The 8456-nt window shown below is 46.2% G+C and overlaps 1 protein-coding gene across 5 annotated transcripts in view; it reads left to right on the forward strand.

The window, feature by feature from the left end:
- Mta3 (metastasis associated 1 family member 3) overlaps positions 1–8456 on the forward strand; it is a 121834-nt gene that overhangs the window by 9143 nt on the left and 104235 nt on the right. The gene's annotated exons all lie outside the window — the stretch shown is intronic.

Consider the following 8456-nt stretch of genomic DNA (forward strand, 5'->3'; position numbering starts at 1 on the left):
TGTGTGTGTGTATATGAGAGAGAAAGAGAAAGAGAGAGAGAGAGAGAGTGTGTGTGCGTGTGTGTGTGTGAGTGAGTCTGTGTACCACATGCAAGCCCAGTGCCGTCAGAGGCAGAAAGGCAGAAGAGGGTCTCAGATCCTCTGGAACTAGAGTTACAGGCAGTTGTGAGCTGCCATGTGGGTGCTGGAAACTGAACCCAGGTCCTCTGGAAGAGCAACCAGTGCTCCCAGCCTTGGAGCCAACTCTCTAGCCTTTTTCTTTTTAAAACTAATTGCGTGTGTGTGTGTGTGTGTGTGTGTGTGTGTGTGTGTGAGTCTATGTGTGTGTGTCTGTGTGTGTGTCTATGTGTGTGTCTGTGTGTGTGTGTGTGTGTGTCTGTGAGTCTATGTGTGTGTGTCTGTGTGTGTGTGTGTTTCTGTGTCTGTGAGTCTGTGATCATGCCTAAGTGGCGCACCTTTCAAGCGTCCTCTGTCCTTCCACCTTGTAATTCTTTAGATCTTCAGGCTTGGTAGCAAACACCTTTATCCCTTGAGCCGTCTGGAGGAACTTCCTTTCTTCCTTGTTTAATTTTCCTGTGGTTTACGTTTTGGGGTAGTATTTGTCTTTCTTTCTTTCTTTTCCCTGCGTTTATACAGAGAGATAATTTATATATCCTAATATGGTTTACATATTAATACTATTTGTGTGTGCGTGTTTTAGGGAGTGAATCCAAGACCTCGAGTGGGCTAGGGAGGTGCTTTACCTCTGAGCTACAGTCCTGAGTCACACTGTTTAGATGATATCATGCATAATTTTATTAAATAATTACCATATTGAAATAAAAAGGATTTGAAAGCTGGCATTAGCAAACCACCAGTAGTAGTTTTGTTATTGTTTATTTTCAATAGTTTGTGGGGTGGAGATTTGAGGGAATTTACGTTTCATTGTGAGGTGTTCCACTTGGGGATACTTTTCTCTGTTTAAAACAACTGGGCAACATGTTAAGTTTTTGTTTATTATTGAGCATCAACTTTGTGTATACTTCTGATTTTCTCGCCTCAACCCTCGTAAGTGTTCCAAATACAGGTCTGTGTTACCAAATCCGGCTAATATTGCAATTTTATTCCTATTATTATATATTTAGAGTATTAGGTATATAAGAAACAAAAATTTTGCTAGAAAAGTTGCTAAGTTTTATTTAGATATGGAGAATTCCTATAGCTAGTACACTTGGTGGTTTCTGGTTTTTTTTTTTTTTTTTTTGGTATTTATTTATTTATTATATGTAAGTAAAAGGGGTGTACAGAACCTCAAGCATATTTTGTTGACCCATTTAATGTTAGTGAAGTTTTTTTTTTTTTTTTTTGGTAGCTTAAAATGTGTGTGTGCATGTGTATGTGTGTGTGTGTGTGTGTGTGTGTGCATGTGCACACACATGCACATATGTGGACCAAAGGCTGACAATGGGATGTTGTCATAGTTACTTTCCTGTTGCTGCAGTAAAACACCATGACCAAGGTAACTTATAGAAGAAAACGTTTAATTAGTCTTTAGCATTCAGAAGGTTAGAGTCCGTGCTTTGAGAAGTAGCAGGAAGTCGGCAGTAGACATGGCAGGGCCTTGACAGAGAATGCAACTCGTATCTCCATTCACAGACATGGAGCAGAGAACATATTGGGGATGGCCTGAGTCTTTTGAAACCTTAAGGCCAGCACCCAATGACACACTTCTGCCCCCAAGGCCAAACCTCCTAACCCTTCCAAAACAGCTCCACCAAACCAGGGACCAGGAATCCAAACATATGAACCTGTGGGGCCATTCTCGTTCAAGCTTTCCTAGCTGTCTTCCTAATTGATTTTTTTCTTTTTGGAGACTAGTTTTCGTGTCTCCCAGGCTGGTTTTGAACTTACTACGTAAGTGAGTCTGACCTTGTCATCCTGATCTTCCTGCCCCACCTCCCAGGCGCTGGAATCACCAGTGTGCTCCACCGCACCTGGGGGTTGGCCTTTTTTCCGTCTCTTTGAGACAAGGTTTCACACTGTACTGCAGGCTCGTAGCCCAGGCTGGCTTCAAACTCCTTGGCCGTCGTCTTGTCTCAGCTTTCCAGTCCTGAGACTACCGGTGCGAGCCTCTGAGCCTGGTCTGAGTTCTCTATAGAGTCACGGTACTTAATCTCTCTCTCCGCCGCTCACTTGGCCAGGCTATCCTTCCATTATGCAGCCTGCTCCATTATGCATTCTGCTTGTTTCCTCTGCTGTGATAAAGCTTTTTAATTTTATGCAGTCCCATTAGTCAATTCTTTAAAAAGATTTTCTTCCCCCCTTGGGAAGGGTCTCCCTATGTAGCTCTAGCTGGCTTAGAACTCCCTATGTAGACCATGCTCATGCCCACAGACATCAGTCTGTCTCTACTTCTGGAGGGTTGCCTAGTTGCTTTGGTTTGTTTTTGTCTTTCATCTTTTGTTTTTCAAGGCAGGGTTTCTCTGTAACTCTTGCCTTCCTGGAACTAGCCCTGAAGACCAGGCTAGCCTCAAACTCACAGATATCCTCCTGCTTCTCCTGTGATGGAAGGTGTGTGCCACCGCTGCCCGGATAGGATATTTGTTTTATGTGTCTTAGGGTTTTATTGCTGTGAAGAGACACCATGACCAAGACAACTCTTATAAGGGACAACATTTCATTGGGGCTGACTTAACAGTTTCAGGGTTTTAGTCCGTTATCACCACGCTAGGAAGCATGGCAGTGTGCAGACGCGATGCTGGAGAAGGAACCGAGCGTTCTACATCTGGATCCGCGAGCAGCAGAAGGAGACTGTGTGCCACGCTGCAAAGTCCGCCCCCACAGTGACACACTTCCTCCAACAAGGCCTACTAAGAGTGCCACTCTTTATGGGCCAAGCATTAGAACATGGGGGGTGGAGAGGCATTCCTTTTCAAACCACCACAGTGTGTACGAGTGCTTTGCTGCATGTATGTATGTGGACGATACATGTTCCTGGTACCTGTCGAGTTGGGAAAAGAGTGTCAGTTTCCCTGTAAGTAGAGATATGGATGGTTGTGAGCTACCATGTGGGTGCTTGGAGTCCAGTCCTCTGCAAGGGCAACAGGTGCAGTCACCCACTGTGCCAGCTCCTTTCCATCAGTCATCCTCAGGGTTATTTCTTGAGCGATTGCAGGACTTTCCTGCAATCCCTTGCTTAGATCTCTCAGAGTGTATTTATTCTCTGTATTTCCCTTTCAGGTTGCACATTAAGGTCTTTGGTCTAGTTTGAATTGATTTTGTGCAGGGTGAGAGAGGCCTCCGGTTTTATTCTGTATCCAGTTTTCCCAGCACCCTTTGCAGAAGAGTGTCCTTTCATCTTTGCTAAAACTTAGGTGGTTGTTTGTGTGTGTGTGTGTGTGTGTGTGTGTGTGTGTGTGTGTGAGGGTTTGCCTCCATGTATGTCAGTGTGCCACATGCATGCCTGGAGCCCACAGGGCCAGAAGCAGGCATCGGATGCCCTGGTCTGCAGCCACAGACAGCTGTGAGCTAACTGCCTGTGGGTGCTGGGAATACCAGGTCCTCTGAAGGAGCAGCCTGTGCTCTAACCACTGGGCAGTCCCATCAGCCGTGGGCTCTCTATCTATCCTGTTGTGTTTTGCCCCAGCGCTTGCTGGTTTGTTACTATGCCTCCAGCATTCTTTGAGGTATGCAGATATTTTGGAGCTCCAGCTCTGCTCTTCTTAGGGTCCCTCTGGTGACTCGGGATCTGGGATTGTTCTTGTTTCTGTGAGGGGTGTCATGGGGCTTGGGTAGATGGGTAGATCAGTGTAGGTCATACAGCGCAGGCTGCCCTTCTGTCTTTGGACACCTTCTTTACTCTCTATCTTACGGTTAGTTGTTTCAGTGACTGGGTCTCCTGTCTGAGCTGGCCTCAGACTTGCAGTGGAGCCAAGGATGGTCGGGCTTCTGAGCATTCTGCCCCACCCCGAGAGTTCTGGCATCACAGGTGTGAAAGGCTGCTCCTGGTTTTTGTGGCGCTCAGGATGGTGCTCTGGGCCCTGGGAGTCCTGGGGCAACCCTCCTCCTCCTGAGCGAAGTCTGTCCCCAATTCTCCCCAGTTTCTTCCCTCACTGTTTTCATTGTGTGTCTTGGTTAGGTTTATTAGTAGGCAATTTAATCATTTAATACTTTGTTTTGAGACAGAGTCTCAGAATAGCTGGGGCTAGCCTTGGACTCGCTGTACAATGGAGGATGGTCTTCAGGTGTAGACCCCACTGTTTGCAAAGAGGGATGGCCTGGCATTTTGTCCTACCAGTGCCCCCTTTTTTTCACTCTTGAGTAACTTCTGCTCGAGAAGGCAAGCACTGTACTGAGAAAGCATGGGGGAGTTTGCTGCAGGTGTGGCCGGGTGTCTGTCCTTCCTCACCTCTGTCATGCTATGACAGTGGCCTTCTCTTTCAAATTCCTTCAGGCTTTTTGTTTGCTTGGTACCCCCATCCCCATCCCCATCCCCACCCCCCACCCCTCTTCCCCCATCCCCCACCCCAGAGACAGGGTTTCTCTGTGTAGCCTGGCTCTCCTGGAACTCACTCTGTAGACCAGACTGGTCTCAAACTCAGAAATCTGCCTGCCTGAGCCTCCTGAGTGCTGGGATTAAAGGGGTGGGCCAGCGTTGCCTGGCTTTTTCAGGCTTTTTCTAGTGAAATAACGTGGGACTCTGTGAGGCATTTTCCATGTATGCTGAGATGGTTGTTGAACTTTTGTCGTTGATTTGATTTATGTGCTGTGTTTTATTTATTGATTTCTACGTGGTGAGAGGGGAATTCTTGAAACGAAGCCGACTGGATCTTGGTGTGTGATCTCTTTAATATTTTGCTGAATTTGGTTTGAAGGCATTTTAATTCATTAGTGTGCACGGGTGGGGATCAAGCAGCTGGCCTTACACGCTCTCTGCTTTCCCAGTCATTGGCAGGTATTTTATTGAGAACGTCTACATTCATCCAGGGAACGGGGATAGCTTCTTTTTTCTTTGTTGGTGTGTATCACTTGGTTTTGGTGTCGGTTATCTTGCTCTGTATAATGGGTTCCTTCCCTCACCACTTCCAGGAATAGTTGGGGACAGAAATTCTTTCTCTTCCTCCCCGTCATTCCTCTTAATTCTTTGTTGCCTTTTTGTGGGGGTGAGGGTGGTACAGGGTCGCGGGTGCCACTTTTTGCCTGTCTTTTTCTCACCTCTAACTCACTACGGAGCTGAGGATGACCACTAACCTCTGACCCACCCACGTGTCCTTCCAGTGATGACGTCACAGGCTTGTGTGACCTCGCCTGTTTAAGGTGAGGATGAAGCCCAGGCTCTCTCTGGGTGAGTGCTTCACCATCGCCAGCCCCCTTTGGCTGAAGATTGAGCTTACCTGCTACTGTTCTGCCATCGAGCTGTCTCCCCGGCCCCTAACTGTCCTCCCGTCCCTCAGACCGTCACTAGATCCCAGAGCTGACTCTCTTTCCCAGTCTGCTGGAAGCCTTGGCACAGTGGCTCTGGCTGGTTCCGGGCTGTCGTTCCTTGAGAGGATGCGGCTACTCCAGTCTCTGTGTTTGTCACGGCCGTGGCACTCTGCAATGCGTTCTTCACTCCTCGGCCTCCTGTAGGAGAAGCCGCCGTCAGATGGTCCTTAGGCTGACTCGAGCGAGGCTTGAGAGACCTGTGGGTTCCTCTTGCTGGTAGCAGGGCTTCCAGGCTTGGCTCGTGGTTGTCGCTTCTGGTTCCCTCCCTCTGAGGAGCTGGAGCCGGAGTTGCTGATTTTCCCTGTTCATCTCTGTCACTTTATTTCTCTGTGCCTTTCAGCTGCCTCGTCATCTATTGATTGATTGATTCTGAGACAGGCTTTCACTGTGTACAGTTTATAGAGCTCAGCCTGCTCTCTGCCTCCCAGATGCTGGGGTTACAGGCCCGTACCGACACACTGGACGGACGCCAGAGCTACATTTAAGACTATTTCCCTGGCTGGAGAGATGGCTCAGAGAGTAAGAGCACTGGCTGCTCTTGCAGAGGACCTGGGTTATAGTCCCAGGACCTACAGGGCTGTGCGCAACTATTTGTAACTTTAGTCCAGGGGATCCGATGCCCACTGGTGGCTCCTTGGGCACCAGATACACGTGGGGTACAGACATACATGTAAGCAGAACACTCATGCACAGAGGATAAATACATTAAGAAAAACACATGCACCTACTCATATATACACCTACACTCGTGCACAGATTCAATACATTAACAAAAGCATAGGGAGGTTCCTGTGTCCTATGTATGCCCCTGTTTGCTCCCCACCGAGCCCCAGGTCGACATCACCCTTGTTTCCGTTGTGTCTCACTCTGCTGAACTATGTCCTTATCTAATTTTTTTCCCACAAAATGTGTTGATGCTACATGTTCTAAATCTTTTCATTCCTTAAAATGTCTTTATCACTGGGCGTGGTGGCACACGCCTTTAATCCCAGCACTTGGGAGGCAGAGGCAGGNNGATTTCTGAGTTCGAGGCCAGCCTGGTCTACAGAGTGAGTTCCAGGACAGCCAGGGCTATACAGAGAAACCCTGTCTCAAAAAAACAAACAAACAAACAAAATGTCTTTATCATCATATATATTGTTAGTTTGGGTCTTTATAGGATTTTGGGTTCGAAATATTTTTCTTTTAGAACTTTGAAGAATTTTGCTTGTTCTGGGGTATTCATTAAGTATCCGCCTTATTTATTTATACCCAGAGCCTCTTTCTTTGTAACCCTGGCTGTCCTGGAACTCTGTGTAGTCCAGGTTAGCCTCACAGAGATCTGCCTACCTCTGCCTCTCCAGTGCTGGGATTAAAAGGGTGGGTTACCACAGCTGGTTCAATAGATTATTATTCTTTAGCAGGTAATGTGGTTTTTTTTCTCTTCTAGTGGTTTGTCCTTTAGCATAGGCATTCTGAAAATTTACCAGAATGTGTGTGTGAGAGAGATTTATGTCAGTAAGCTGCTGTGTATCTTTGGTGACATTTCTGTTCATATCTGGAGGATTTCTTCCAAGATGCTTATTTGGTGAGATCTATTCTGTGATGTGAAGTCCTTTTGTTAAATTTTGTTGTTGTTGCTGCTGTTATTTATTGTTTGTCTAGAGACAGAGTCTCACTGTAAAGCCCAGACTGACTGCCAATTCATGTAGCCCAAGCTGGCCTCTAACTCAACAACAGTCCTCCTGCCTCAACCACTGAGAACAGGGAAGATGTGTGTACGTACACTTGGCTTCTTACAGTCGATGAAAGCTTGTCCTAGTGAGCCTCGTTTCTCCTTTCAGATCAAGTAAGTGTAAGGCCATGTCGGGTGTCATGGTACCGCTGTACTCTAGGCTCTTAGGGTGTGGAGGCAGGGGGATTAGGAGTTCAACCCGGTCTGGGGTACGTAAGACACTGTCTCAAAAAATAAAAATCACCCGAGACAGAGTGCTAGTCATGCCCTTGGTGACAACTTTCAGGTCTTTCTGGACTGCTTTCTGCTGCTTGATTGGAGCTGGCATAAAATCCATTTTCTCTCAGAGCATTAAAGCAATAAACTTGTGTCTCTGGGGTTATTTTTCCTCTTGCTGTTTTATGATGTTTTTATTTTTGTGAATGACATTTTATAATTAGCAGTTATAGTGAGTTTGTGTCTCATTAGCCATATTATTATCAACTGTAAATATTACAAAGTTTTAGTATTTGACAAGTTAATTATGCTTTATGGTATACATTTTCTTATCGATCTGTTCTTTCGGATATTAACGGTTTCTGTTTTTTTTTAAACAGCAAGTACACTGTTCCTACTTTAAAATTTATGTCACGTTGCTTATTGATCACCAAATGAGGCATTATAGTAATTGGGTAATTCCTAAGTTTTTTTTCAAGGCTTTGTGCTGGTTTTACTTTTATAATTATGTGACATGATTTATGGGTTGGAAAGATGTGTCCTCCTGGTGCTTTGTATTTTCATGAGTAGCTGAATGAAAGCCGTTTTTATAATTACTGGAGCTAGTCAAGTTTTCCACAGATGATCATTCTGTTTGGTTCTGTTTTATGAGATGAGGTCGCAGGATGTAGTCTAGAATTCACTGTGTGGACCAGGTTAGCCTCCCATTTGGAGCAGTCCTCCTGCCTCCGTCTCCCCAGTGCTGGGAACGCCTGAGCACAGCGCCTGGTTCTCTCTGTCAGAAGGAATTCTGAGGTCTGGGGTACAGGTGAGCTGGAGAGTGCTTGTGAGCGTGCCTGAAGCCTTGGCTCCCACCCCCAGCACCTCATAAACCAGGACTGAGTAACATCCATGCTGGTCAGTCATCCCAGCACCAGGGGAGGCCAGAGGGTCAGAAGTTCAAGGTCACCCTCAGCTACATAGCAAGTTTGAAGTCAGTCTGGGCTACTTGAGACCGTGTCTCCGCATACAAACAAAAAAGAAAACCACAAAGAAAAAAAATTTTTTTTTTTTTTTTTTTTTT

Source organism: Mus pahari, chromosome 18, assembly GCF_900095145.1.
Source record: "Mus pahari chromosome 18, PAHARI_EIJ_v1.1, whole genome shotgun sequence".
In the NCBI taxonomy this organism is placed as follows: Eukaryota; Metazoa; Chordata; class Mammalia; order Rodentia; family Muridae; genus Mus; species Mus pahari.